General features: G+C 40.4%; 26 non-coding genes across 26 annotated transcripts; all 26 read left to right on the top strand.

The window, feature by feature from the left end:
- The first annotated feature begins 821 nt into the window (after positions 1-821).
- On the top strand, positions 822-915 carry trnai-uau (transfer RNA isoleucine (anticodon UAU)). Its single transcript has 2 exons — positions 822-859; positions 880-915. It is a non-coding gene; the product is annotated as a tRNA-Ile (tRNA).
- Positions 916-1,738: 823 nt separating this feature from the next.
- Positions 1,739-1,832, top strand: trnai-uau (transfer RNA isoleucine (anticodon UAU)). Its single transcript has 2 exons — positions 1,739-1,776; positions 1,797-1,832. It is a non-coding gene; the product is annotated as a tRNA-Ile (tRNA).
- Positions 1,833-2,655: 823 nt separating this feature from the next.
- trnai-uau (transfer RNA isoleucine (anticodon UAU)) lies at positions 2,656-2,749 on the top strand. Its single transcript has 2 exons — positions 2,656-2,693; positions 2,714-2,749. It is a non-coding gene; the product is annotated as a tRNA-Ile (tRNA).
- An 825-nt stretch (positions 2,750-3,574) lies between these two features.
- trnai-uau (transfer RNA isoleucine (anticodon UAU)) lies at positions 3,575-3,668 on the top strand. Its single transcript has 2 exons — positions 3,575-3,612; positions 3,633-3,668. It is a non-coding gene; the product is annotated as a tRNA-Ile (tRNA).
- Positions 3,669-4,501: 833 nt separating this feature from the next.
- On the top strand, positions 4,502-4,595 carry trnai-uau (transfer RNA isoleucine (anticodon UAU)). The gene is made up of 2 exons: positions 4,502-4,539; positions 4,560-4,595. It is a non-coding gene; the product is annotated as a tRNA-Ile (tRNA).
- An 835-nt stretch (positions 4,596-5,430) lies between these two features.
- On the top strand, positions 5,431-5,524 carry trnai-uau (transfer RNA isoleucine (anticodon UAU)). Its single transcript has 2 exons — positions 5,431-5,468; positions 5,489-5,524. It is a non-coding gene; the product is annotated as a tRNA-Ile (tRNA).
- An 833-nt stretch (positions 5,525-6,357) lies between these two features.
- On the top strand, positions 6,358-6,451 carry trnai-uau (transfer RNA isoleucine (anticodon UAU)). Its single transcript has 2 exons — positions 6,358-6,395; positions 6,416-6,451. It is a non-coding gene; the product is annotated as a tRNA-Ile (tRNA).
- Positions 6,452-7,283: 832 nt separating this feature from the next.
- trnai-uau (transfer RNA isoleucine (anticodon UAU)) lies at positions 7,284-7,377 on the top strand. Its single transcript has 2 exons — positions 7,284-7,321; positions 7,342-7,377. It is a non-coding gene; the product is annotated as a tRNA-Ile (tRNA).
- An 833-nt stretch (positions 7,378-8,210) lies between these two features.
- Positions 8,211-8,304, top strand: trnai-uau (transfer RNA isoleucine (anticodon UAU)). Its single transcript has 2 exons — positions 8,211-8,248; positions 8,269-8,304. It is a non-coding gene; the product is annotated as a tRNA-Ile (tRNA).
- Positions 8,305-9,361: 1,057 nt separating this feature from the next.
- Positions 9,362-9,455, top strand: trnai-uau (transfer RNA isoleucine (anticodon UAU)). Its single transcript has 2 exons — positions 9,362-9,399; positions 9,420-9,455. It is a non-coding gene; the product is annotated as a tRNA-Ile (tRNA).
- A 1,741-nt stretch (positions 9,456-11,196) lies between these two features.
- Positions 11,197-11,290, top strand: trnai-uau (transfer RNA isoleucine (anticodon UAU)). The gene is made up of 2 exons: positions 11,197-11,234; positions 11,255-11,290. It is a non-coding gene; the product is annotated as a tRNA-Ile (tRNA).
- Positions 11,291-12,123: 833 nt separating this feature from the next.
- trnai-uau (transfer RNA isoleucine (anticodon UAU)) lies at positions 12,124-12,217 on the top strand. Its single transcript has 2 exons — positions 12,124-12,161; positions 12,182-12,217. It is a non-coding gene; the product is annotated as a tRNA-Ile (tRNA).
- An 827-nt stretch (positions 12,218-13,044) lies between these two features.
- trnai-uau (transfer RNA isoleucine (anticodon UAU)) lies at positions 13,045-13,138 on the top strand. Its single transcript has 2 exons — positions 13,045-13,082; positions 13,103-13,138. It is a non-coding gene; the product is annotated as a tRNA-Ile (tRNA).
- Positions 13,139-13,971: 833 nt separating this feature from the next.
- trnai-uau (transfer RNA isoleucine (anticodon UAU)) lies at positions 13,972-14,065 on the top strand. Its single transcript has 2 exons — positions 13,972-14,009; positions 14,030-14,065. It is a non-coding gene; the product is annotated as a tRNA-Ile (tRNA).
- An 833-nt stretch (positions 14,066-14,898) lies between these two features.
- trnai-uau (transfer RNA isoleucine (anticodon UAU)) lies at positions 14,899-14,992 on the top strand. The gene is made up of 2 exons: positions 14,899-14,936; positions 14,957-14,992. It is a non-coding gene; the product is annotated as a tRNA-Ile (tRNA).
- An 833-nt stretch (positions 14,993-15,825) lies between these two features.
- trnai-uau (transfer RNA isoleucine (anticodon UAU)) lies at positions 15,826-15,919 on the top strand. Its single transcript has 2 exons — positions 15,826-15,863; positions 15,884-15,919. It is a non-coding gene; the product is annotated as a tRNA-Ile (tRNA).
- Positions 15,920-16,746: 827 nt separating this feature from the next.
- Positions 16,747-16,840, top strand: trnai-uau (transfer RNA isoleucine (anticodon UAU)). Its single transcript has 2 exons — positions 16,747-16,784; positions 16,805-16,840. It is a non-coding gene; the product is annotated as a tRNA-Ile (tRNA).
- An 833-nt stretch (positions 16,841-17,673) lies between these two features.
- trnai-uau (transfer RNA isoleucine (anticodon UAU)) lies at positions 17,674-17,767 on the top strand. Its single transcript has 2 exons — positions 17,674-17,711; positions 17,732-17,767. It is a non-coding gene; the product is annotated as a tRNA-Ile (tRNA).
- Positions 17,768-18,600: 833 nt separating this feature from the next.
- On the top strand, positions 18,601-18,694 carry trnai-uau (transfer RNA isoleucine (anticodon UAU)). The gene is made up of 2 exons: positions 18,601-18,638; positions 18,659-18,694. It is a non-coding gene; the product is annotated as a tRNA-Ile (tRNA).
- A 1,759-nt stretch (positions 18,695-20,453) lies between these two features.
- On the top strand, positions 20,454-20,547 carry trnai-uau (transfer RNA isoleucine (anticodon UAU)). Its single transcript has 2 exons — positions 20,454-20,491; positions 20,512-20,547. It is a non-coding gene; the product is annotated as a tRNA-Ile (tRNA).
- Positions 20,548-21,375: 828 nt separating this feature from the next.
- Positions 21,376-21,469, top strand: trnai-uau (transfer RNA isoleucine (anticodon UAU)). Its single transcript has 2 exons — positions 21,376-21,413; positions 21,434-21,469. It is a non-coding gene; the product is annotated as a tRNA-Ile (tRNA).
- An 831-nt stretch (positions 21,470-22,300) lies between these two features.
- trnai-uau (transfer RNA isoleucine (anticodon UAU)) lies at positions 22,301-22,394 on the top strand. Its single transcript has 2 exons — positions 22,301-22,338; positions 22,359-22,394. It is a non-coding gene; the product is annotated as a tRNA-Ile (tRNA).
- Positions 22,395-23,225: 831 nt separating this feature from the next.
- On the top strand, positions 23,226-23,319 carry trnai-uau (transfer RNA isoleucine (anticodon UAU)). Its single transcript has 2 exons — positions 23,226-23,263; positions 23,284-23,319. It is a non-coding gene; the product is annotated as a tRNA-Ile (tRNA).
- Positions 23,320-24,152: 833 nt separating this feature from the next.
- trnai-uau (transfer RNA isoleucine (anticodon UAU)) lies at positions 24,153-24,246 on the top strand. Its single transcript has 2 exons — positions 24,153-24,190; positions 24,211-24,246. It is a non-coding gene; the product is annotated as a tRNA-Ile (tRNA).
- Positions 24,247-25,079: 833 nt separating this feature from the next.
- Positions 25,080-25,173, top strand: trnai-uau (transfer RNA isoleucine (anticodon UAU)). Its single transcript has 2 exons — positions 25,080-25,117; positions 25,138-25,173. It is a non-coding gene; the product is annotated as a tRNA-Ile (tRNA).
- Positions 25,174-26,005: 832 nt separating this feature from the next.
- Positions 26,006-26,099, top strand: trnai-uau (transfer RNA isoleucine (anticodon UAU)). Its single transcript has 2 exons — positions 26,006-26,043; positions 26,064-26,099. It is a non-coding gene; the product is annotated as a tRNA-Ile (tRNA).
- Positions 26,100-26,728: the final 629 nt, after the last annotated feature.

Here is a 26,728-nt window from a genome sequence, read left to right as displayed (position 1 = left end):
ATTTTAGAAAGCAAGAAGCATTTTAAGTAGCTAATGAGAGTACAGGGGATAATAAAAAAGATCTGTTGGAAACCAGATTGCTTAGATCAGTTAGAAGAAAACTAATGGAACAACTTGAATGATAAGTCTAACTAAAGAACACGGTGTTGTTAATGCGGTTGTGGTGCAATCAGTCAGTGCCTGGTACTTGTAAAACAGCTGAGGTTATGAGTTTGAGCCTCACCTGGAGCAAGCCTTTAGAAAGCAAGTAGCTACATGGCATAATATAAACAGATCGCTGTAATCAGTTAAAACAGCGGTTCCCAATTCCAGTCCGCAAGCCCCCCATCTTTGTGTGTTTTGCATGTCTCTATTTATTAACACAACTGTTTCAGATAATCAGTTTGTTAGTAGGGGGCTTCGTGCATGAACTTCACGCGATCCATGTGTCATACAGTGTTATCGTGGCCGCGGTGTGTCAAGAGACAAGCATGAAGCATTTCAGTAAGCTCAAAGTTCATTGGATAATATAAAGATCTGTTGTATACAAGATTGCTGTAATCCAGTGATCCTCAAATTCAGCTGGCGAGATCAACTTTCCTGCAGTGTTTAGCTCTAACCCTAATCAAACACATCTGAATTTGCTAATCAATGTCTTCAGGATCAATGAAAAATCACAGGTAGTTTTGTTTGATTAGGGTTGGAGCTAAACTCTGCAGGAAAGTGGATCTCCCGAGCCAGATTTGAGGATCACTGCTGTAATCAGAAAAAATTCATGGAACAACTTGAATGATAGATCTAACTAAAGACGATGGTGTTTGGAATTTTTTCAAGGTTTAATAGCTCCAGTGGCGCAATCGGTTAGCGCGAGGTACTTATAAGACAGTACATAGCAGAGCAATTCCGAGGTTGTGAGTTCGAGCCTCACCTGGAACAAAATTTTAGAAAGCAAGAAGCATTTCAGTAGCTAATGAGAGTACAGGGGATAATAAAAAAGATCTGTTGGAAACCAGATTGCTTAGATCAGTTAGAAGAAAACTAATGGAACAACTTGAATGATAAGTCTAACTAAAGAACACGGTGTTGTTAATGCGGTTGTGGTGCAATCAGTCAGTGCCTGGTACTTGTAAAACAGCTGAGGTTATGAGTTTGAGCCTCACCTGGAGCAAGCCTTTAGAAAGCAAGTAGCTACATGGCATAATATAAACAGAACGCTGTAATCAGTTAGAACAGCGGTTCCCAATTCCAGTCCGCAAGCCCCCCATATTTGTGTGTTTTGCATGTCTCTATTTATTAACACAACTGTTTCAGATAATCAGCTTGTTAGTAGGGTGCTTCGTGCATGAACTTCACGCGATCCATGTGTCATACAGTGTTATCGTGGCCGCGGTGTGTCAAGAGACAAGCATGAAGCATTTCAGTAAGCTCAAAGTTCATTGGATAATATAAAAGATCTGTTGTATACAAGATTGCTGTAATCCAGTGATCCTCAAATTCAGCTGGCGAGATCAACTTTCCTGCAGTGTTTAGCTCTAACCCTAATCAAACACATCTGAATTTGCTAATCAGTGTCTTCAGGATCAATGAAAAATCACAGGTAGTTTTGTTTGATTAGGGTTGGAGCTAAACTCTGCAGGAAAGTGGATCTCCCGAGCCAGATTTGAGGATCACTGCTGTAATCAGAAAAAATTCATGGAACAACTTGAATGATAGATCTAACTAAAGACGATGGTGTTTGGAATTTTTTCAAGATCTAATAGCTCCAGTGGCGCAATCGGTTAGCGCGCGGTACTTATAAGACAGTACATAACAGAGCAATGCCGAGGTTGTGAGTTCGAGCCTCACCTGGAACAAAATTTTAGAAAGCAAGAAGCATTTCAGTAGCTAATGAGAGTACAGGGGATAATAAAAAAGATCTGTTGGAAACCAGATTGCTTAGATCAGTTAGAAGAAAACTAATGGAACAACTTGAATGATAAGTCTAACTAAAGAACACGGTGTTGTTAATGTGGTTGTGGCACAATCAGTCATTGCCTGGTACTTGTAAAACAGCTGAGGTTATGAGTTTGAGCCTCACCTGGAGCAAGGCTTTAGAAAGCAAATAGCTACATGGGATAATATAAACAGATTGCTGTAATCAGTTAGAACAGCGGTTCCCAATTCCAGTCCGCGAGCCCCCCATCTTTGTGTGTTTTGCATGTCTCTCTTTATTAACACAACTGTTTCAGATAATCAGCTTGTTAGTAGTGTGCTTCGTGCATGAACCTCACGCGATTCATGTGTCATACAGTGTTATCGTGGCCACGGTGTGTCAAGAGACAAGCATGAAGCATTTCAGTAGGCTCAAAGTTCATTGGATAATATAAAAGATCTGTTGTATACAAAATTGCTGTAATCCAGTGATCCTCAAATTCAGCTGGCGAGATCAACTTTCCTGCAGTGTTTAGCTCTAACCCTAATCAAACACATCTGAATTTGCTAGTCAATGTCTTCAGGATCAATGAAAAATCACAGGTAGTTTTGTTTGATTAGGGTTGGAGCTAAACTCTGCAGGAAAGTGGATCTCCCGAGCCAGATTTGAGGATCACTGCTGTAATCAGAAAAAATTCATGGAACAACTTGAATGATAGATCTAACTAAAGACGATGGTGTTTGGAATTTTTTCAAGATTTAATAGCTCCAGTGGCGCAATCGGTTAGCGCGCGGTACTTATAAGACAGTACATAGCAGAGCAATGCCGAGGTTGTGAGTTCGAGCCTTACCTGGAACAAAATTTTAGAAAGCAAGAAGAATTTTAAGTAGCTAATGAGAGTACAGGGGATAATAAAAAAGATCTGTTGGAAACCAGATTGCTTAGATCAGTTAGAAGAAAACTAATGGAACAACTTGAATGATAAGTCTAACTAAAGAACACGGTGTTGTTAATGCGGTTGTGGTGCAATCAGTCAGTGCCTGGTACTTGTAAAACAGCTGAGGTTATGAGTTTGAGCCTCACCTGGAGCAAGCCTTTAGAAAGCAAGTAGCTACATGGCATAATATAAACAGATCGCTGTAATCAGTTAGAACAGCGGTTCCCAATTCCAGTCCGCAAGCCCCCCATCTTTGTGTGTTTTGCATGTCTCTATTTATTAACACAACTGTTTCAGATAATCAGCTTGTTAGTAGGGTGCTTCGTGCATGAACTTCACGCGATCCATGTGTCATACAGTGTTATCGTGGCCGCAGTGTGTCAAGAGACAAGCATGAAGCATTTCAGTAAGCTCAAAGTTCATTGGATAATATAAAAGATCTGTTGTATACAAGATTGCTGTAATCCAGTGATCCTCAAATTCAGCTGGCGAGATCAACTTTCCTGCAGTATTTAGCTCTAACCCTAATCAAACACATCTGAATTTGCTAATCAATGTCTTCAGGATCAATGAAAAATCACAGGTAGTTTTGTTTGATTAGGGTTGGAGCTAAACTCTGTAGGAAAGTGGATCTCCCGAGCCAGATTTGAGGATCACTGCTGTAATCAGAAAAAATTTCATGGAACAACTTGAATGATAGATCTAACTAAAGACGATGGTGTTTGGAAGTTTTTCAAGATCTAATAGCTCCAGTGGCGCAATCGGTTAGCGCGCGGTACTTATAAGACAGTACATAGCAGAGCAATGCCGAGGTTGTGAGTTCGAGCCTCACCTGGAACAAAATTTTAGAAAGCAAGAAGCATTTCAGTAGCTAATGAGAGTACAGGGGATAATAAAAAAGATCTGTTGGAAACCAGATTGCTTAGATCAGTTACAAGAAAACTAATGGAACAACTTGAATGATAAGTCTAACTAAAAAATACGGTGTTGTTAATGCGGTTGTGGTGCAATCAGTCAGTGCCTGGTTCTTGTAAAACAGCAGAGCAGTGCTGAGGTTATGAGTTTGAGCCTCACCTGGAGCAAGTCTTTAGAAAGCAAGTAGCTACATGGCATAATATAAACAGATTGCTGTAATCAGTTAGAACAGCGGTTCCCAATTCCAGTCCGCAAGCCCCCCATCTTTGTGTGTTTTGCATGTCTCTCTTTATTAACACAACTGTTTCAGATAATCAGCTTGTTAGTAGGGTGCTTCGTGCATGAACTTCACGCGATCCATGTGTCATACAGTGTTATCGTGGCCGCGGTGTGTCAAGAGACAAGAATGAAGCATTTCAGTAGGCTCAAAGTTCATTGGATAATATAAAAGATCTGTTGTATACAAGATTGCTGTAATCCAGTGATCCTCAAATTCAGCTGGCGAGATCAACTTTCCTGCAGTGTTTAGCTCTAACCCTAATCAAACACATCTGAATTTGCTAATCAATGTCTTCAGGATCAATGAAAAATCACAGGTAGTTTTGTTTGATTAGGGTTGGAGCTAAACTCTGCAGGAAAGTGGATCTCCCGAGCCAGATTTGAGGATCACTGCTGTAATCAGAAAAAAATCATGGAACAACTTGAATGATAGATCTAACTAAAGACGATGGTGTTTGGAATTTTTTCAAGATTTAATAGCTCTAGTGGCGCAATCGGTTAGCGCGCGGTACTTATAAGACAGTACATAGCAGAGCAATGCCGAGGTTGTGAGTTCGAGCCTCACCTGGAACAAAATTTTAGAAAGCAAGAAGCATTTCAGTAGCTAATGAGAGTACAGGGGATAATAAAAAAAGATCTGTTGGAAACCAGATTGCTGAGATCAGTTAGAAGAAAACTAATGGAACAACTTGAATGATAAGTCTAACTAAAGAACACGGTGTTGTTAATGTGGTTGTGGTGCAATCAGTCATTGCCTGGTTCTTGTAAAACAGCAGAGCAGTGCTGAGGTTATGAGTTTGAGCCTCACCTGGAGCAAGTCTTTAGAAAGCAAGTAGCTACATGGCATAATATAAACAGATCACTGTAATCAGTTAGAACAGTGGTTCCCAATTCCAGTCCGCAAGCCCCCCATTTTTGTGTGTTTTGCATGTCTCTATTTATTAACACAACTGTTTCAGATAATCAGCTTGTTAGTAGTGTGCTTCGTGCATGAACTTCACGCGATCCATGTGTCATACAGTGTTATTGTGGCCGCGGTGTGTCAAGAGAAAAGCATGAAGCATTTCAGTAAGCTCAAAGTTCATTGGATAATATAAAAGATCTGTTGTATACAAGATTGCTGTAATCCAGTGATCCTCAAATTCAGCTGGCGAGATCAACTTTCCTGCAGTATTTAGCTCTAACCCTAATCAAACACATCTGAATTTGCTAATCAATGTCTTCAGGATCAATGAAAAATCACAGGTAGTTTTGTTTGATTAGGGTTGGAGCTAAACTCTGTAGGAAAGTGGATCTCCCGAGCCAGATTTGAGGATCACTGCTGTAATCAGAAAAAATTTCATGGAACAACTTGAATGATAGATCTAACTAAAGACGATGGTGTTTGGAAGTTTTTCAAGATCTAATAGCTCCAGTGGCGCAATCGGTTAGCGCGCGGTACTTATAAGACAGTACATAGCAGAGCAATGCCGAGGTTGTGAGTTCGAGCCTCACCTGGAACAAAATTTTAGAAAGCAAGAAGCATTTCAGTAGCTAATGAGAGTACAGGGGATAATAAAAAAGATCTGTTGGAAACCAGATTGCTTAGATCAGTTACAAGAAAACTAATGGAACAACTTGAATGATAAGTCTAACTAAAAAATACGGTGTTGTTAATGCGGTTGTGGTGCAATCAGTCAGTGCCTGGTTCTTGTAAAACAGCAGAGCAGTGCTGAGGTTATGAGTTTGAGCCTCACCTGGAGCAAGTCTTTAGAAAGCAAGTAGCTACATGGCATAATATAAACAGATTGCTGTAATCAGTTAGAACAGCGGTTCCCAATTCCAGTCCGCAAGCCCCCCATCTTTGTGTGTTTTGCATGTCTCTATTTATTAACACAACTGTTTCAGATAATCAGCTTGTTAGTAGTGTGCTTCGTGCATGAACCTCACGCGATCCATGTGTCATACAGTGTTATCGTGGCCACGGTGTGTCAAGAGACAAGCATGAAGCATTTCAGTAGGCTCAAAGTTCATTGGATAATATAAAAGATCTGTTGTATACAAGATTGCTGTAATCCAGTGATCCTCAAATTCAGCTGGCGAGATCAACTTTCCTGCAGTGTTTAGCTCTAACCCTAATCAAACACATCTGAAATTGCTAATCAATGTCTTCAGGATCAATGAAAAATCACAGGTAGTTTTGTTTGATTAGGGTTGGAGCTAAACTCTGCAGGAAAGTGGATCTCCCGAGCCAGATTTGAGGATCACTGCTGTAATCAGAAAAAATTAATGGAACAACTTGAATGATAGATCTAACTAAAGACGATGGTGTTTGGAATTTTTTTAAGATCTAATAGCTCCAGTGGCGCAATCGGTTAGCGCGCGGTACTTATAAGACAGTACATAGCAGAGCAATGCCGAGGTTGTGAGTTCGAGCCTCACCTGGAGCAAAATTTTAGAAAGCAAGAAGCATTTCTGTAGCTAATGAGAGTACAGGGGATAATAAAAAAGATCTGTTGGAAACCAGATTGCTTAGATCAGTTAGAAGAAAACTAATGGAACAACTTGAATGATAAGTCTAACTAAAGAACACGGTGTTGTTAATGTGGTTGTGGTGCAATCAGTCATTGCCTGGTTCTTGTAAAACAGCAGAGCAGTGCTGAGGTTATGAGTTTGAGCCTCACCTGGAGCAAGTCTTTAGAAAGCAAGTAGCTACATGGCATAATATAAACAGATTGCTGTAATCAGTTAGAACAGCGGTTCCCAATTCCAGTCCGCAAGCCCCCCATCTTTGTGTGTTTTGCATGTCTCTATTTATTAACACAACTGTTTCAGATAATCAGCTTGTTAGTAGTGTGCTTCGTGCATGAACCTCACGCGATCCATGTGTCATACAGTGTTATCGTGGCCGCGGTGTGTCAAGAGACAAGCATGAAGCATTTCAGTAAGCTCAAAGTTCATTGGATAATATAAAAGATCTGTTGTATACAAGATTGCTGTAATCCAGTGATCCTCAAATTCAGCTGGCGAGATCAACTTTCCTGCAGTGTTTAGCTCTAACCCTAATCAAACACATCTGAAATTGCTAATCAATGTCTTCAGGATCAATGAAAAATCACAGGTAGTTTTGTTTGATTAGGGTTGGAGCTAAACTCTGCAGGAAAGTGGATCTCCCGAGCCAGATTTGAGGATCACTGCTGTAATCAGAAAAAATTAATGGAACAACTTGAATGTTAGATCTAACTAAAGACGATGGTGTTTGGAATTTTTCAAGATCTAATAGCTCCAGTGGCGCAATCGGTTAGCGTGCGGTACTTATAAGACAGTACATAGCAGAGCAATGCCGAGGTTGTGAGTTCGAGCCTCACCTGGAGCAAAATTTTAGAAAGCAAGAAGCATTTCTGTAGCTAATGAGAGTACAGGGGATAATAAAAAAGATATGTTGGAAACCAGATTGCTTAGATCAGTTAGAAGAAAACTAATGGAACAACTAGAATGATAAGTCTAACTAAAGAACACGGTGTTGTTAATGTGGTTGTGGTGCAATCAGTCATTGCCTGGTTCTTGTAAAACAGCAGAGCAGTGCTGAGGTTATGAGTTTGAGCCTCACCTGGAGCAAGTCTTTAGAAAGCAAGTAGCTACATGGCATAATATAAACAGATTGCTGTAATCAGTTAGAACAGCGGTTCCCAATTCCAGTCCGCAAGCCCCCCATCTTTGTGTGTTTTGCATGTCTCTATTTATTAACACAACTGTTTCAGATAATCAGCTTGTTAGTAGTGTGCTTCGTGCATGAACCTCACGCGATCCATGTGTCATACAGTGTTATCGTGGCCGCGGTGTGTCAAGAGACAAGCATGAAGCATTTCAGTAAGCTCAAAGTTCATTGGATAATATAAAAGATCTGTTGTATACAAGATTGCTGTAATCCAGTGATCCTCAAATTCAGCTGGCGAGATCAACTTTCCTGCAGTGTTTAGCTCTAACCCTAATCAAACACATCTGAATTTGCTAATCAATGTCTTCAGGATCAATGAAAAATCACAGGTAGTTTTGTTTGATTAGGGTTGGAGCTAAACTCTGCAGGAAAGTGGATCTCCCGAGCCAGATTTGAGGATCACTGCTGTAATCAGAAAAAATTCATGGAACAACTTGAATGATAGATCTAACTAAAGACGATGGTGTTTGGAATTTTTTCAAGATCTAATAGCTCCAGTGGCGCAATCGGTTAGCGTGCGGTACTTATAAGCCAGTACATAGCAGAGCAATGCCGAGGTTGTGAGTTCGAGCCTCACCTGGAACAAAATTTTAGAAAGCAAGAAGCATTTCAGTAGCTAATGAGAGTACAGGGGATAATAAAAAAGATCTGTTGGAAACCAGATTGCTTAGATCAGTTAGAAGAAAACTAATGGAACAACTTGAATGATAAGTCTAACTAAAGAACACGGTGTTGTTAATGTGGTTGTGGCGCAATCAGTCATTGCATGGTACTTGTAAAACAGCTGAGGTTATGAGTTTGAGCCTCACCTGGAGCAAGGCTTTAGAAAGCAAATAGCTACATGGGATAATATAAACAGATTTTTTTAATCAGTTAGAACAGCGGTTCCCAGTTCCAGTCCACGAGCCCCCCATATGTGTGTGTTTTGCATGTCTCTATTTATTAACACAACTGTTTCAGATAATCAGCTTGTTAGTAGTGTGCTTCGTGCATGAACCTAACGCGATCCATGTGTCATACAGTGTTATCGTTGCAGCGGTGTGTCAAGAGACAAGCATGAAGCATTTCAGTAGGCTCAAAGTTCATTGGATAATATAAAACATCTGTTGTATACAAGATTGCTGAAATCCAGTGATCCTCAAATTCAGCTGGCGAGATCAACTTTCCTGCAGTGTTTAGCTTTAACCCTAATCAAACACATCTGAATTTGCTAATCAATGTCTTCAGGATCAATAGAAAATAACAGGTAGTTTTGTTTGATTAGGGTTGGAGCTAAACTCTGCAGGAAAGTGGATCTCCCGAGCCAGATTTGAGGATCAATGGATAATATAAAAGATCTGTTGTATACAAGATTGCTGTAATCCAGTGATCCTCAAATTCAGCTGGCGAGATCAACTTTCCTGCAGTGTTTAGCTCTAACCCTAATCAAAGACATCTGAATTTGCTAATCAATGTCTTCAGGATCAATGAAAAATCACAGGTAGTTTTGTTTGATTAGGGTTGGAGCTAAACTCTGCAGGAAAGTGGATCTCCCGAGCCAGATTTGAGGATCACTGCTGTAATCAGAAAAAATTCATGGAACAACTTGAATGATAGATCTAACTAAAGACGATGGTGTTTGGAATTTTTTCAAGATTTAATAGCTCCAGTGGCGCAATCGGTTAGCGCGCGGTACTTATAAGACAGTACATAGCAGAGCAATGCCGAGGTTGTGAGTTCGAGCCTCACCTGGAACAAAATTTTAGAAAGCAAGAAGCATTTCAGTAGCTAATGAGAGTACAGGGGATAATAAAAAAGATCTGTTGGAAACCAGATTGCTTAGATCAGTTAGAAGAAAACTAATGGAACAACTTGAATGATAAGTCTAACTAAAGAACACGGTGTTGTTAATGCGGTTGTGGCGCAATCAGTCATTGCCTGGTACTTGTAAAACAGCTGAGGTTATGAGTTTGAGCCTCACCTGGAGCAAGGCTTTAGAAAGCAAATAGCTACATGGGATAATATAAACAGATTGCTGTAATCAGTTAGAACAGCGGTTCCCAATTCCAGTCCGCGAGCCCCCCATCTTTGTGTGTTTTGCATGTCTCTCTTTATTAACACAACTGTTTCAGATAATCAGCTTGTTAGTAGTGTGCTTCGTGCATGAACCTCACGCGATTCATGTGTCATACAGTGTTATCGTGGCCACGGTGTGTCAAGAGACAAGCATGAAGCATTTCAGTAGGCTCAAAGTTCATTGGATAATATAAAAGATCTGTTGTATACAAAATTGCTGTAATCCAGTGATCCTCAAATTCAGCTGGCGAGATCAACTTTCCTGCAGTGTTTAGCTCTAACCCTAATCAAACACATCTGAATTTGCTAGTCAATGTCTTCAGGATCAATGAAAAATCACAGGTAGTTTTGTTTGATTAGGGTTGGAGCTAAACTCTGCAGGAAAGTGGATCTCCCGAGCCAGATTTGAGGATCACTGCTGTAATCAGAAAAAATTCATGGAACAACTTGAATGATAGATCTAACTAAAGACGATGGTGTTTGGAATTTTTTCAAGATTTAATAGCTCCAGTGGCGCAATCGGTTAGCGCGCGGTACTTATAAGACAGTACATAGCAGAGCAATGCCGAGGTTGTGAGTTCGAGCCTTAATTGGAACAAAATTTTAGAAAGCAAGAAGCATTTTAAGTAGCTAATGAGAGTACAGGGGATAATAAAAAAGATCTGTTGGAAACCAGATTGCTTAGATCAGTTAGAAGAAAACTAATGGAACAACTTGAATGATAAGTCTAACTAAAGAACACGGTGTTGTTAATGCGGTTGTGGTGCAATCAGTCAGTGCCTGGTACTTGTAAAACAGCTGAGGTTATGAGTTTGAGCCTCACCTGGAGCAAGCCTTTAGAAAGCAAGTAGCTACATGGCATAATATAAACAGATCGCTGTAATCAGTTAGAACAGCGGTTCCCAATTCCAGTCCGCAAGCCCCCCATCTTTGTGTGTTTTGCATGTCTCTATTTATTAACACAACTGTTTCAGATAATCAGCTTGTTAGTAGGGTGCTTCGTGCATGAACTTCACGCGATCCATGTGTCATACAGTGTTATCGTGGCCGCGGTGTGTCAAGAGACAAGCATGAAGCATTTCAGTAAGCTCAAAGTTCATTGGATAATATAAAAGATCTGTTGTATACAAGATTGCTGTAATCCAGTGATCCTCAAATTCAGCTGGCGAGATCAACTTTCCTGCAGTGTTTAGCTCTAACCCTAATCAAACACATCTGAATTTGCTAATCAATGTCTTCAGGATCAATGAAAAATCACAGGTAGTTTTGTTTGATTAGGGTTGGAGCTAAACTCTGCAGGAAAGTGGATCTCCCGAGCCAGATTTGAGGATCACTGCTGTAATCAGAAAAAATTCATGGAACAACTTGAATGATAGATCTAACTAAAGACGATGGTGTTTGGAATTTTTTCAAGATCTAATAGCTCCAGTGGCGCAATCGGTTAGCGCGCGGTACTTATAAGACAGTACATAGTAGAGCAATGCCGAGGTTGTGAGTTCGAGCCTCACCTGGAACAAAATTTTAGAAAGCAAGAAGCATTTCAGTAGCTAATGAGAGTACAGGGGATAATAAAAAAGATCTGTTGGAAACCAGATTGCTTAGATCAGTTAGAAGAAAACTAATGGAACAACTTGAATGATAGGTCTAACTAAAGAACACGGTGTTGTTAATGCGGTTGTGGCGCAATCAGTCAGTGCCTGGTACTTGTAAAACAGCAGAGCAGTGCTGAGGTTATGAGTTTGAGCCTCACCTGGAGCAAGCCTTTAGAAAGCAAGTAGCTACATGGCATAATATAGACAGATTGCTGTAATCAGTTAGAAAAGCAGTTCCCAATTCCAGTCCGCAAGCCCCCCATCTTTGTGTGTTTTGCATGTCTCTATTTATTAACACAACTGTTTCAGATAATCAGCTTGTTAGTAGTGTGCTTCGTGCATGAACTTCACGCGATCCATGTGTCATACAGTGTTATCGTGGCCACGGTGTGTCAAGAGACAAGCATGAAGTATTTCAGTAGGCTCAAAGTTCATTGGATAATATAAAAGATCTGTTGTATACAAGATTGCTGTAATCCAGTGATCCTCAAATTCAGCTGGCGAGATCAACTTTCCTGCAGTGTTTAGCTCTAACCCTAATCAAACACATCTGAAATTGCTAATCAATGTCTTCAGGATCAATGAAAAATCACAGGTAGTTTTGTTTGATTAGGGTTGGAGCTAAACTCTGCAGGAAAGTGGATCTCCCGAGCCAGATTTGAGGATCACTGCTGTAATCAGAAAAAATTAATGGAACAACTTGAATGATAGATCTAACTAAAGACGGTGGTGTTTGGAATTTTTTCAAGATCTAATAGCTCCAGTGGCGCAATCGGTTAGCGCGCGGTACTTATAAGACAGTACATAGCAGAGCAATGCCGAGGTTGTGAGTTCGAGCCTCACCTGGAGCAAAATTTTAGAAAGCAAGAAGCATTTCTGTAGCTAATGAGAGTACAGGGGATAATAAAAAAGATCTGTTGGAAACCAGATTGCTTAGATCTGTTAGAAGAAAACTAATGGAACAACTTGAATGATAAGTCTAACTAAAGAACACGGTGTTGTTAATGTGGTTGTGGTGCAATCAGTCATTGCCTGGTTCTTGTAAAACAGCAGAGCAGTGCTGAGGTTATGAGTTTGAGCCTCACCTGGAGCAAGTCTTTAGAAAGCAAGTAGCTACATGGCATAATATAAACAGATTGCTGTAATCAGTTAGAACAGCGGATTCCAGTCCGCAAGCCCCCCATCTTTGTGTGTTTTGCATGTCTCTATTTATTAACACAACTGTTTCAGATAATCAGCTTGTTAGTAGTGTGCTTCGTGCATGAACCTCACGCGATCCATGTGTCATACAGTGTTATCGTGGCCGCGGTGTGTCAAGAGACAAGCATGAAGCATTTCAGTAAGCTCAAAGTTCATTGGATAATATAAAAGATCTGTTGTATACAAGATTGCTGTAATCCAGTGATCCTCAAATTCAGCTGGCGAGATCAACTTTCCTGCAGTGTTTAGCTCTAACCCTAATCAAACACATCTGAATTTGCTAATCAATGTCTTCAGGATCAATGAAAAATCACAGGTAGTTTTGTTTGATTAGGGTTGGAGCTAAACTCTGCAGGAAAGTGGATCTCCCGAGCCAGATTTGAGGATCACTGCTGTAATCAGAAAAAATTCATGGAACAACTTGAATAATAGATCTAACTAAAGACGATGGTGTTTGGAATTTTTTCAAGATTTAATAGCTCCAGTGGCGCAATCGGTTAGCGCGCGGTACTTATAAGACAGTACATAGCAGAGCAATGCCGAGGTAGTGAGTTCGAACCTCACCTGGAACAAAATTTTAGAAAGCAAGAAGCATTTCAGTAGCTAATGAGAGTACAGGGGATAATAAAAAAGATCTGTTGGAAACCAGATTGCTTAGATCAGTTAGAAGAAAACTAATGGAACAACTTGAATGATAAGTCTAACTAAAGAACACGGTGTTGTTAATGCGGTTGTGGCGCAATCAGTCAGTGCCTGGTACTTGTAAAACAGCAGAGCAGTGCTGAGGTTATGAGTTTGAGCCTCACCTGGAGCAAGCCTTTAGAAAGCAAGTAGCTACATGGCATAATATAAACAGATCGCTGTAATCAGTTAGAACAGCGGTTCCCAATTCCAGTCCGCAAGCCCCCCATCTTTGTGTGTTTTGCATGTCTCTATTTATTAACACAACTGTTTCAGATAATCAGCTTGTTAGTAGTGTGCTTCGTGCATGAACTTCACGCGATCCATGTGTCATACAGTGTTATCGTGGCCGCGGTGTGTCAAGAGACAAGCATGAAGCATTTCAGTAAGCTCAAAGTTCATTGGATAATATAAAAGATCTGTTGTATACAAGATTGCTGTAATCCAGTGATCCTCAAATTCAGGTGGCGAGATCAACTTTCCTGCAGTATTTAGCTCTAACCCTAATCAAACACAACTGAATTTGCTAATCAATGTCTTCAGGATCAATGAAAAATCACAGGTAGTTTTGTTTGATTAGGGTTGGAGCTAAACTCTGCAGGAAAGTGGATCTCCCGAGCCAGATTTGAGGATCACTGCTGTAATCAGAAAAAATTCATGGAACAACTTGAATGATAGATCTAACTAAAGACGATGGTGTTTGGAATTTTTTCAAGATCTAATAGCTCCAGTGGCGCAATCGGTTAGCGCGCGGTACTTATAAGACAGTACATAGCAGAGCAATGCCGAGGTTGTGAGTTCGAGCCTCACCTGGAATAAAATTTTAGAAAGCAAGAAGCATTTCAGTAGCTAATGAGAGTACAGGGGATAATAAAAAAGATCTGTTGGAAACCAGATTGCTTAGATCAGTTAGAAGAAAACTAATGGAACAACTTGAATGATAGGTCTAACTAAAGAACACGGTGTTGTTAATGCGGTTGTGGCGCAATCAGTCAGTGCCTGGTACTTGTAAAACAGCAGAGCAGTGCTGAGGTTATGAGTTTGAGCCTCACCTGGAGCAAGCCTTTAGAAAGCAAGTAGCTACATGGCATAATATAGACAGATTGCTGTATTCAGTTAGAAAAGCGGTTCCCAATTCCAGTCCGCAAGCCCCCCATCTTTGTGTGTTTTGCATGTCTCTATTTATTAACACAACTGTTTCAGATAATCAGCTTGTTAGTAGTGTGCTTCGTGCATGAACTTCACGCGATCCATGTGTCATACAGTGTTATTGTGGCCGCGGTGTGTCAAGAGACAAGCATGAAGCATTTCAGTAAGCTCAAAGTTCATTGGATAATATAAAAGATCTGTTGTATACAAGATTGCTGTAATCCAGTGATCCTCAAATTCAGCTGGCGAGATCAACTTTCCTGCAGTATTTAGCTCTAACCCTAATCAAACACAACTGAATTTGCTAATCAATGTCTTCAGGATCAATGAAAAATCACAGGTAGTTTTGTTTGATTAGGGTTGGAGCTAAACTCTGCAGGAAAGTGGATCTCCCGAGCCAGATTTGAGGATCACTGCTGTAATCAGAAAAAATTCATGGAACAACTTGAATGATAGATCTAACTAAAGACGATGGTGTTTGGAATTTTTTCAAGATCTAATAGCTCCAGTGGCGCAATCGGTTAGCGCGCGGTACTTATAAGACAGTACATAGCAGAGCAATGCCGAGGTTGTGAGTTCGAGCCTCACCTGGAATAAAATTTTAGAAAGCAAGAAGCATTTCAGTAGCTAATGAGAGTACAGGGGATAATAAAAAAGATCTGTTGGAAACCAGATTGCTTAGATCAGTTAGAAGAAAACTAATGGAACAACTTGAATGATAGGTCTAACTAAAGAACACGGTGTTGTTAATGCGGTTGTGGCGCAATCAGTCAGTGCCTGGTACTTGTAAAACAGCAGAGCAGTGCTGAGGTTATGAGTTTGAGCCTCACCTGGAGCAAGCCTTTAGAAAGCAAGTAGCTACATGGCATAATATAGACAGATTGCTGTATTCAGTTAGAAAAGCGGTTCCCAATTCCAGTCCGCAAGCCCCCCATCTTTGTGTGTTTTGCATGTCTCTATTTATTAACACAACTGTTTCAGATAATCAGCTTGTTAGTAGTGTGCTTCGTGCATGAACTTCACGCGATCCATGTGTCATACAGTGTTATCGTGGCCACGGTGTGTCAAGAGACAAGCATGAAGCATTTCAGTAGGCTCAAAGTTCATTGGATAATATAAAAGATCTGTTGTATACAAGATTGCTGTAATCCAGTGATCCTCAAATTCAGCTGGCGAGATCAACTTTCCTGCAGTGTTTAGCTCTAACCCTAATCAAACACATCTGAAATTGCTAATCAATGTCTTCAGGATCAATGAAAAATCACAGGTAGTTTTGTTTGATTAGGGTTGGAGCTAAACTCTGCAGGAAAGTGGATCTCCCGAGCCAGATTTGAGGATCACTGCTGTAATCAGAAAAAATTAATGGAACAACTTGAATGATAGATCTAACTAAAGACGATCGTGTTTGGAATTCTTTCAAGATCTAATAGCTCCAGTGGCGCAATCGGTTAGCGCGCGGTACTTATAAGACAGTACATAGCAGAGCAATGCCGAGGTTGTGAGTTCGAGCCTCACCTGGAGCAAACTTTTAGAAAGCAAGAAGCATTTCTGTAGCTAATGAGAGTACAGGGGATAATAAAAAAGATCTGTTGGAAACCAGATTGCTTAGATCAGTTAGAAGAAAACTAATGGAACAACTTGAATGATAAGTCTAACTAAAGAACACGGTGTTGTTAATGTGGTTGTGGTGCAATCAGTCATTGCCTGGTTCTTGTAAAACAGCAGAGCAGTGCTGAGGTTATGAGTTTGAGCCTCACCTGGAGCAAGCCTTTAGAAAGCAAGTAGCTACATGGCATAATATAAACAGATTGCTGTAATCAGTTAGAACAGCGGTTCCCAATTCCAGTCCGCAAGCCCCCCATCTTTGTGTGTTTTGCATGTCTCTATTTATTAACACAACTGTTTCAGATAATCAGCTTGTTAGTAGTGTGCTTCGTGCATGAACTTCACGCGATCCATGTGTCATACAGTGTTATTGTGGCCGCGGTGTGTCAAGAGACAAGCATGAAGCATTTCAGTAAGCTCAAAGTTCATTGGATAATATAAAAGATCTGTTGTATACAAGATTGCTGTAATCCAGTGATCCTCAAATTCAGCTGGCGAGATCAACTTTCCTGCAGTATTTAGCTCTAACCCTAATCAAACACATCTGAATTTGCTAATCAATGTCTTCAGGATCAATGAAAAATCACAGGTAGTTTTGTTTGATTAGGGTTGGAGCTAAACTCTGCAGGAAAGTGGATCTCCCGAGCCAGATTTGAGGATCACTGCTGTAATCAGAAAAAATTTCATGGAACAACTTGAATGATAGATCTAACTAAAGACGATGGTGTTTGGAAGTTTTTCAAGAGCTCCAGTGGCGCAATCGGTTAGCGTGCGGTACTTATAAGACAGTACATAGCAGAGCAATGCCGAGGTTGTGAGTTCGAGCCTCACCTGGAACAAAATTTTAGAAAGCAAGAAGCATTTCAGTAGCTAATGAGAGTACAGGGGATAATAAAAAAGATCTGTTGGAAACCAGATTGCTTAGATCAGTTACAAGAAAACTAATGGAACAACTTGAATGATAAGTCTAACAAAAAAATACAGTGTTGTTAATGCGGTTGTGGTGCAATCAGTCAGTGCCTGGTTCTTGTAAAACAGCAGAGCAGTGCTGAGGTTATGAGTTTGAGCCTCACCTGGAGCAAGTCTTTAGAAAGCAAGTAGCTACATGGCATAATATAAACAGATTGCTGTAATCAGTTAGAACAGCGGTTCCCAATTCCAGTCCGCAAGCCCCCCATCTTTGTGTGTTTTGCATGTCTCTATTTATTAACACAACTGTTTCAGATAATCAGCTTGTTAGTAGTGTGCTTCGTGCATGAACCTCAAACGATCCATGTGTCATACAGTGTTATCGTGGCCACGGTGTGTCAAGAGACAAGCATGAAGCATTTCAGTAGGCTCAAAGTTCATTGGATAATATAAAAGATCTGTTGTATACAAGATTGCTGTAATCCAGTGATCCTCAAATTCAGCTGGCGAGATCAACTTTCCTGCAGTGTTTAGCTCTAACCCTAATCAAACACATCTGAAATTGCTAATCAATGTCTTCAGGATCAATGAAAAATCACAGGTAGTTTTGTTTGATTAGGGTTGGAGCTAAACTCTGCAGGAAAGTGGATCTCCCGAGCCAGATTTGAGGATCACTGCTGTAATCAGAAAAAATTAATGGAACAACTTGAATGATAGATCTAACTAAAGACGATGGTGTTTGTAATTTTTTCAGTATCTAATAGCTCCAGTGGCGCAATCGGTTAGCGTGCGGTACTTATAAGACAGTACATAGCAGAGCAATGCCGAGGTTATGAGTTCGAGCCTCACCTGGAACAAAATTTTAGAAAGCAAGAAGCATTTCAGTAGCTAATGAGAGTACAGGGGATAATAAAAAAGATCTGTTGGAAACCAGATTGCTTAGATCAGTTAGAAGAAAACGAATGGAACAACTTGAATGATAAGTCTAACTAAAGAACACGGTGTTGTTAATGTGGTTGTGGCGCAATCAGTCATTGCCTGGTACTTGTAAAACAGCAGAGCAGTGCTGAGGTTATGAGTTTGAGCCTCACCTGGAGCAAGGCTTTAGAAAGCAAATAGCTACATGGGATAATATAAACAGATTGCTGTAATCAGTTAGAACAGCGGTTCCCAATTCCAGTCCGCGAGCCCCCCATCTTTGTGTGTTTTGCATGTCTCTCTTTATTAACACAACTGTTTCAGATAATCAGCTTGTTAGTAGGGTGCTTCGTGCATGAACTTCACGCGATCCATGTGTCATACAGTGTTATCGTGGCCGCGGTGTGTCAAGAGACAAGAATAAAGCATTTCAGTAGGCTCAAAGTTCATTGGATAATATAAAAGATCTGTTGTATACAAGATTGCTGTAATCCAGTGATCCTCAAATTCAGCTGGCGAGATCAACTTTCCTGCAGTGTTTAGCTCTAACCCTAATCAAACACATCTGAATTTGCTAATCAATGTCTTCAGGATCAATGAAAAATCACAGGTAGTTTTGTTTGATTAGGGTTGGAGCTAAACTCTGCAGGAAAGTGGATCTCCCGAGCCAGATTTGAGGATCACTGCTGTAATCAGAAAAAAATCATGGAACAACTTGAATGATAGATCTAACTAAAGACGATGGTGTTTGGAATTTTTTCAAGATCTAATAGCTCCAGTGGCGCAATCGGTTAGCGCGCGGTACTTATAAGACAGTACATAGCAGAGCAATGCCGAGGTTGTGAGTTCGAGCCTCACCTGGAACAAAATTTTAGAAAGCAAGAAGCATTTCAGTAGCTAATGAGAGTACAGGGGATAATAAAAAAGATCTGTTGGAAACCAGATTGCTTAGATCAGTTACAAGAAAACTAATGGAACAACTTGAATGATAAGTCTAACAAAAAAATACGGTGTTGTTAATGCGGTTGTGGTGCAATCAGTCAGTGCCTGGTTCTTGTAAAACAGCAGAGCAGTGCTGAGGTTATGAGTTTGAGCCTCACCTGGAGCAAGTCTTTAGAAAGCAAGTAGCTACATGGCATAATATAAACAGATTGCTGTAATCAGTTAGAACAGCGGTTCCCAATTCCAGTCCGCAAGCCCCCCATCTTTGTGTGTTTTGCATGTCTCTATTTATTAACACAACTGTTTCAGATAATCAGCTTGTTAGTAGTGTGCTTCGTGCATGAACCTCAAACGATCCATGTGTCATACAGTGTTATCGTGGCCACGGTGTGTCAAGAGACAAGCATGAAGCATTTCAGTAGGCTCAAAGTTCATTGGATAATATAAAAGATCTGTTGTATACAAGATTGCTGTAATCCAGTGATCCTCAAATTCAGCTGGCGAGATCAACTTTCCTGCAGTGTTTAGCTCTAACCCTAATCAAACACATCTGAAATTGCTAATCAATGTCTTCAGGATCAATGAAAAATCACAGGTAGTTTTGTTTGATTAGGGTTGGAGCTAAACTCTGCAGGAAAGTGGATCTCCCGAGCCAGATTTGAGGATCACTGCTGTAATCAGAAAAAATTAATGGAACAACTTGAATGATAGATCTAACTAAAGACGATGGTGTTTGGAATTTTTTCAATATCTAATAGCTCCAGTGGCGCAATCGGTTAGCGCGCGGTACTTATAAGACAGTACATAGCAGAGCAAGGCCGAGGTTATGAGTTCGAGCCTCACCTGGAACAAAATTTTAGAAAGCAAGAAGCATTTCAGTAGCTAATGAGAGTACAGGGGATAATAAAAAAGATCTGTTGGAAACCAGATTGCTTAGATCAGTTAGAAGAAAACTAATGGAACAACTTGAATGATAAGTCTAACTAAAGAACACGGTGTTGTTAATGTGGTTGTGGCGCAATCAGTCATTGCCTGGTACTTGTAAAACAGCAGAGCAGTGCTGAGGTTATGAGTTTGAGCCTCACCTGGAGCAAGGCTTTAGAAAGCAAATAGCTACATGGGATAATATAAACAGATTGCTGTAATCAGTTAGAACAGCGGTTCCCAATTCCAGTCCGCGAGCCCCCCATCTTTGTGGTTTTGCATGTCTCTCTTTATTAACACAACTGTTTCAGATAATCAGCTTGTTAGTAGGGTGCTTCGTGCATGAACTTCACGCGATCCATGTGTCATACAGTGTTATCGTGGCCGCGGTGTGTCAAGAGACAAGAATAAAGCATTTCAGTAGGCTCAAAGTTCATTGGATAATATAAAAGATCTGTTGTATACAAGATTGCTGTAATCCAGTGATCCTCAAATTCAGCTGGCGAGATCAACTTTCCTGCAGTGTTTAGCTCTAACCCTAATCAAACACATCTGAATTTGCTAATCAATGTCTTCAGGATCAATGAAAAATCACAGGTAGTTTTGTTTGATTAGGGTTGGAGCTAAACTCTGCAGGAAAGTGGATCTCCCGAGCCAGATTTGAGGATCACTGCTGTAATCAGAAAAAAATCATGGAACAACTTGAATGATAGATCTAACTAAAGACGATGGTGTTTGGAATTTTTTCAAGATCTAATAGCTCCAGTGGCGCAATCGGTTAGCGCGCGGTACTTATGAGACAGTACATAGCAGAGCAATGCCGAGGTTGTGAGTTCGAGCCTCACCTGGAACAAAATTTTAGAAAGCAAGAAGCATTTCAGTAGCTAATGAGAGTACAGGGGATAATAAAAAAGATCTGTTGGAAACCAGATTGCTTAGATCAGTTAGAAGAAAACTAATGGAACAACTTGAATGATAAGTCTAACTAAAGAACACGGTGTTGTTAATGTGGTTGTGGTGCAATCAGTCATTGCCTGGTACTTGTAAAACAGCAGAGCAGTGCTGAGGTTATGAGTTTGAGCCTCACCTGGAGCAAGGCTTTAGAAAGCAAATAGCTACATGGGATAATATAAACAGATTGCTGTAATCAGTTAGAACAGCGGATTCCAGTCCGCGAGCCTCCCATCTTTGTGTGTTTTGCATGTCTCTCTTTGTTAACACAACTGTTTCAGATAAGCAGCTTGTTAGTAGTCTGCTTCGTGCATGAATTTCATGTGATCCATGTGTCATACAGTGTTATCGTTGCCGCGGTGTGTCAAGAGACAAGCATGAAGCATTTCAGTAGGCTCAAAGTTCATTGGATAATATAAAACATCTGTTGTATACAAGATTGCTGTAATCCAGTGGTCCTCAAGTTCAGCTGGCAAGATCAACTTTCCTGCAGTATTTAGCTCTAACCCTAATCAAACACATCTGAATTTGCTAATCAATGTCTTCAGGATCAATAGAAAATCACAGGTAGTTTTGTTTGATTAGGGTTGGAGCTAAACTCTGCAGGAAAGTGGATCTCCCGAGCCAGATTTGAGGATCACTGCTATAATCAGAAAAAAAATCATGGAACAACTTGAATGATAGATCTAACTAAAGACGATGGTGTTTGGAATTTTTTCAAGATCTAATAGCTCCAGTGGCGCAATCGGTTAGCGCGCGGTACTTATAAGACAGTACATAGCAGAGCAATGCTGAGGTTGTGAGTTCGAGCCTCACCTGGAGCAAAATTTTAGAAAGCAAGAAGCATTTCAGTAGCTAATGAGAGTACAGGGGATAATAAAAAAGATCTGTTGTAAACCAGATTGCTTAGATCAGTTAGAAGAAAACTAATGGAACAACTTGAATGATAAGTCTAACTAAAGAACACGGTGTTGTTAATGTGGTTGTGGCGCAATCAGTCATTGCCTGGTACTTGTAAAACAGCAGAGCAGTGCTGAGGTTATGAGTTTGAGCCTCACCTGGAGTAAGGCTTTAGAAAGCAAATAGCTACATGGGATAATATAAACAGATTGCTGTAATCAGTTAGAACAGCGGTTCCCAATTCCAGTCCGCGAGCCCCCCATCTTTGTGTGTTTTGCATGTCTCTATTTATTAACAACTGTTTCAGATAATCAGCTTGTTAGTAGTGTGCTTCGTGCATGAACCTCACGCGATCCATGTGTCATACAGTGTTATCGTGGCCGCGGTGTGTCAAGAGACAAGCATGAAGCATTTCAGTAGACTCAAAGTTCATTGGATAATATAAAAGATCAGTTGTATACAAGATTGCTGTAATCCAGTGATCCTCAAATTCAGCTGGCGAGATCAACTTTCCTGCAGTGTTTAGGTCTAACCCTAATCAAACACATCTGAATTTGCTAATCAATGTCTTCAGGATCAATGAAAAATCACAGGTAGTTTTGTTTGATTAGGGTTGGAGCTAAACTCTGCAGGAAAGTGGATCTCCCGAGCCAGATTTGAGGATCACTGCTGTAATCAGAAAAAATTAATGGAACAACTTGAATGATAGATCTAACTAAAGACGATGGTGTTTGGAATTTTTTCAAGATCTAATAGCTCCAGTGGCGCAATCGGTTAGCGCGCGGTACTTATAAGACAGTACATAACAGAGCAATGCCGAGGTTGTGAGTTCGAGCCTCACCTGGAACAAAATTTTAGAAAGCAAGAAGCATTTCAGTAGCTAATGAGAGTACAGGGGATAATAAAAAAGATCTGTTGGAAACCAGATTGCTTAGATCAGTTAGAAGAAAACTAATGGAACAACTTGAATGATAAGTCTAACTAAAGAACACGGTGTTGTTAATGTGGTTGTGGCGCAATCAGTCATTGCCTGGTACTTGTAAAACAGCAGAGCAGTGCTGAGGTTATGAGTTTGAGCCTCACCTGGAGTAAGGCTTTAGAAAGCAAATAGCTACATGGGATAATATAAACAGATTGCTGTAATCAGTTAGAACAGCGGTTCCCAATTCCAGTCCGCGAGCCCCCCATCTTTGTGTGTTTTGCATGTCTCTATTTATTAACAACTGTTTCAGATAATCAGCTTGTTAGTAGTGTGCTTCGTGCATGAACCTCACGCGATCCATGTGTCATACAGTGTTATCGTGGCCGCGGTGTGTCAAGAGACAAGCATGAAGCATTTCAGTAGGCTCAAAGTTCATTGGATAATATAAAAGATCAGTTGTATACAAGATTGCTGTAATCCAGTGATCCTCAAATTCAGCTGGCGAGATCAACTTTCCTGCAGTGTTTAGGTCTAACCCTAATCAAACACATCTGAATTTGCTAATCAATGTCTTCAGGATCAATGAAAAATCACAGGTAGTTTTGTTTGATTAGGGTTGGAGCTAAACTCTGCAGGAAAGTGGATCTCCCGAGCCAGATTTGAGGATCACTGCTGTAATCAGAAAAAATTAATGGAACAACTTGAATGATAGATCTAACTAAAGACGATGGTGTTTGGAATTTTTTCAAGATCTAATAGCTCCAGTGGCGCAATCGGTTAGCGCGCGGTACTTATAAGACAGTACATAGCAGAGCAATGCCGAGGTTGTGAGTTCGAGCCTCACCTGGAACAAAATTTTAGAAAGCAAGAAGCATTTCAGTAGCTAATGAGAGTACAGGGGATAATAAAAAAGATCTGTTGGAAACCAGATTGCTTAGATCAGTTAGAAGAAAACGAATGGAACAACTTGAATGATAAGTCTAACTAAAGAACACGGTGTTGTTAATGTGGTTGTGGCGCAATCAGTCATTGCCTGGTACTTGTAAAACAGCAGAGCAGTGCTGAGGTTATGAGTTTGAGCCTCACCTGGAGCAAGGCTTTAGAAAGCAAATAGCTACATGGGATAATATAAACAGATTGCTGTAATCAGTTAGAACAGCGGTTCCCAATTCCAGTCCGCGAGCCCCCCATCTTTGTGTGTTTTGCATGTCTCTCTTTATTAACACAACTGTTTCAGATAATCAGCTTGTTAGTAGGGTGCTTCGTGCATGAACTTCACGCGATCCATGTGTCATACAGTGTTATCGTGGCCGCGGTGTGTCAAGAGACAAGAATAAAGCATTTCAGTAGGCTCAAAGTTCATTGGATAATATAAAAGATCTGTTGTATACAAGATTGCTGTAATCCAGTGATCCTCAAATTCAGCTGGCGAGATCAACTTTCCTGCAGTGTTTAGCTCTAACCCTAATCAAACACATCTGAATTTGCTAATCAATGTCTTCAGGATCAATGAAAAATCACAGGTAGTTTTGTTTGATTAGGGTTGGAGCTAAACTCTGCAGGAAAGTGGATCTCCCGAGCCAGATTTGAGGATCACTGCTGTAATCAGAAAAAAATCATGGAACAACTTGAATGATAGATCTAACTAAAGACGATGGTGTTTGGAATTTTTTCAAGATCTAATAGCTCCAGTGGCGCAATCGGTTAGCGCGCGGTACTTATAAGACAGTACATAGCAGAGCAATGCCGAGGTTGTGAGTTCGAGCCTCACCTGGAACAAAATTTTAGAAAGCAAGAAGCATTTCAGTAGCTAATGAGAGTACAGGGGATAATAAAAAAGATCTGTTGGAAACCAGATTGCTTAGATCAGTTACAAGAAAACTAATGGACCAACTTGAATGATAAGTCTAACAAAAAAATACGGTGTTGTTAATGCGGTTGTGGTGCAATCAGTCAGTGCCTGGTTCTTGTAAAACAGCAGAGCAGTGCTGAGGTTATGAGTTTGAGCCTCACCTGGAGCAAGTCTTTAGAAAGCAAGTAGCTACATGGCATAATATAAACAGATTGCTGTAATCAGTTAGAACAGCGGTTCCCAATTCCAGTCCGCAAGCCCCCCATCTTTGTGTGTTTTGCATGTCTCTATTTATTAACACAACTGTTTCAGATAATCAGCTTGTTAGTAGTGTGCTTCGTGCATGAACCTCAAACGATCCATGTGTCATACAGTGTTATCGTGGCCACGGTGTGTCAAGAGACAAGCATGAAGCATTTCAGTAGGCTCAAAGTTCATTGGATAATATAAAAGATCTGTTGTATACAAGATTGCTGTAATCCAGTGATCCTCAAATTCAGCTGGCGAGATCAACTTTCCTGCAGTGTTTAGCTTTAACCCTAATCAAACACATCTGAAATTGCTAATCAATGTCTTCAGGATCAATGAAAAATCACAGGTAGTTTTGTTTGATTAGGGTTGGAGCTAAACTCTGCAGGAAAGTGGATCTCCCGAGCCAGATTTGAGGATCACTGCTGTAATCAGAAAAAACTAATGGAACAACTTGAATGATAGATCTAACTAAAGACGATGGTGTTTGGAATTTTTTCAATATCTAATAGCTCCAGTGGCGCAATCGGTTAGCGCGCGGTACTTATAAGACAGTACATAGCAGAGCAATGCCGAGGTTATGAGTTCGAGCCTCACCTGGAACAAAATTTTAGAAAGCAAGAAGCATTTCAGTAGCTAATGAGAGTACAGGGGATAATAAAAAAGATCTGTTGGAAACCAGATTGCTTAGATCAGTTAGAAGAAAACTAATGGAACAACTTGAATGATAAGTCTAACTAAAGAACATGGTGTTGCTAATGCGGTTGTGGCGCAATCAGTCATTGTCTGGTACTTGTAAAACAGCAGAGCAGTGCTGAGGTTATGAGTTTGAGCCTCACCTGGAGCAAGGCTTTAGAAAGCAAATAGCTACATGGGATAATATAAACAGATTGCTGTAATCAGTTAGAACAGCGGTTCCCAATTCCAGTCCGCGAGCCCCCCATCTTTGTGGTTTTGCATGTCTCTCTTTATTAACACAACTGTTTCAGATAATCAGCTTGTTAGTAGGGTGCTTCGTGCATGAACTTCACGCGATCCATGTGTCATACAGTGTTATCGTGGCCGCGGTGTGTCAAGAGACAAGAATAAAGCATTTCAGTAGGCTCAAAGTTCATTGGATAATATAAAAGATCTGTTGTATACAAGATTGCTGTAATCCAGTGATCCTCAAATTCAGCTGGCGAGATCAACTTTCCTGCAGTGTTTAGCTCTAACCCTAATCAAACACATCTGAATTTGCTAATCAATGTCTTCAGGATCAATGAAAAATCACAGGTAGTTTTGTTTGATTAGGGTTGGAGCTAAACTCTGCAGGAAAGTGGATCTCCCGAGCCAGATTTGAGGATCACTGCTGTAATCAGAAAAAATTAATGGAACAACTTGAATGATAGATCTAACTAAAGACGATGGTGTTTGGAATTCTTTCAAGATCTAATAGCTCCAGTGGCGCAATCGGTTAGCGCGCGGTACTTATAAGACAGTACATAGCAGAGCAATGCCGAGGTTGTGAGTTCGAGCCTCACCTGGAGCAAACTTTTAGAAAGCAAGAAGCATTTCTGTAGCTAATGAGTGTACAGGGGATAATAAAAAAGATCTGTTGGAAACCAGATTGCTTAGATCAGTTAGAAGAAAACTAATGGAACAACTTGAATGATAAGTCTAACTAAAGAACACGGTGTTGTTAATGTGGTTGTGGTGCAATCAGTCATTGCCTGGTACTTCTAAAACAGCAGAGCAGTGCTGAGGTTATGAGTTTGAGCCTCACCTGGAGCAAGCCTTTAGAAAGCAAGTAGCTACATGGCATAATATAGACAGATTGCTGTATTCAGTTAGAAAAGCGGTTCCCAATTCCAGTCCGCAAGCCCCCCATCTTTGTGTGTTTTGCATGTCTCTATTTATTAACACAACTGTTTCAGATAATCAGCTTGTTAGTAGTGTGCTTCGTGCATGAACTTCACGCGATCCATGTGTCATACAGTGTTATTGTGGCCGCGGTGTGTCAAGAGACAAGCATGAAGCATTTCAGTAAGCTCAAAGTTCATTGGATAATATAAAAGATCTGTTGTATACAAGATTGCTGTAATCCAGTGATCCTCAAATTCAGCTGGCGAGATCAACTTTCCTGCAGTATTTAGCTCTAACCCTAATCAAACACAACTG

This window comes from Carassius carassius, chromosome 46 (assembly GCF_963082965.1).
Source record: "Carassius carassius chromosome 46, fCarCar2.1, whole genome shotgun sequence".
Classification (NCBI taxonomy): Eukaryota; Metazoa; Chordata; class Actinopteri; order Cypriniformes; family Cyprinidae; genus Carassius; species Carassius carassius.
The sequence above is the reverse complement of the archived record's forward strand: the minus strand, read 5'-3'. Positions and strand labels throughout refer to the sequence as shown.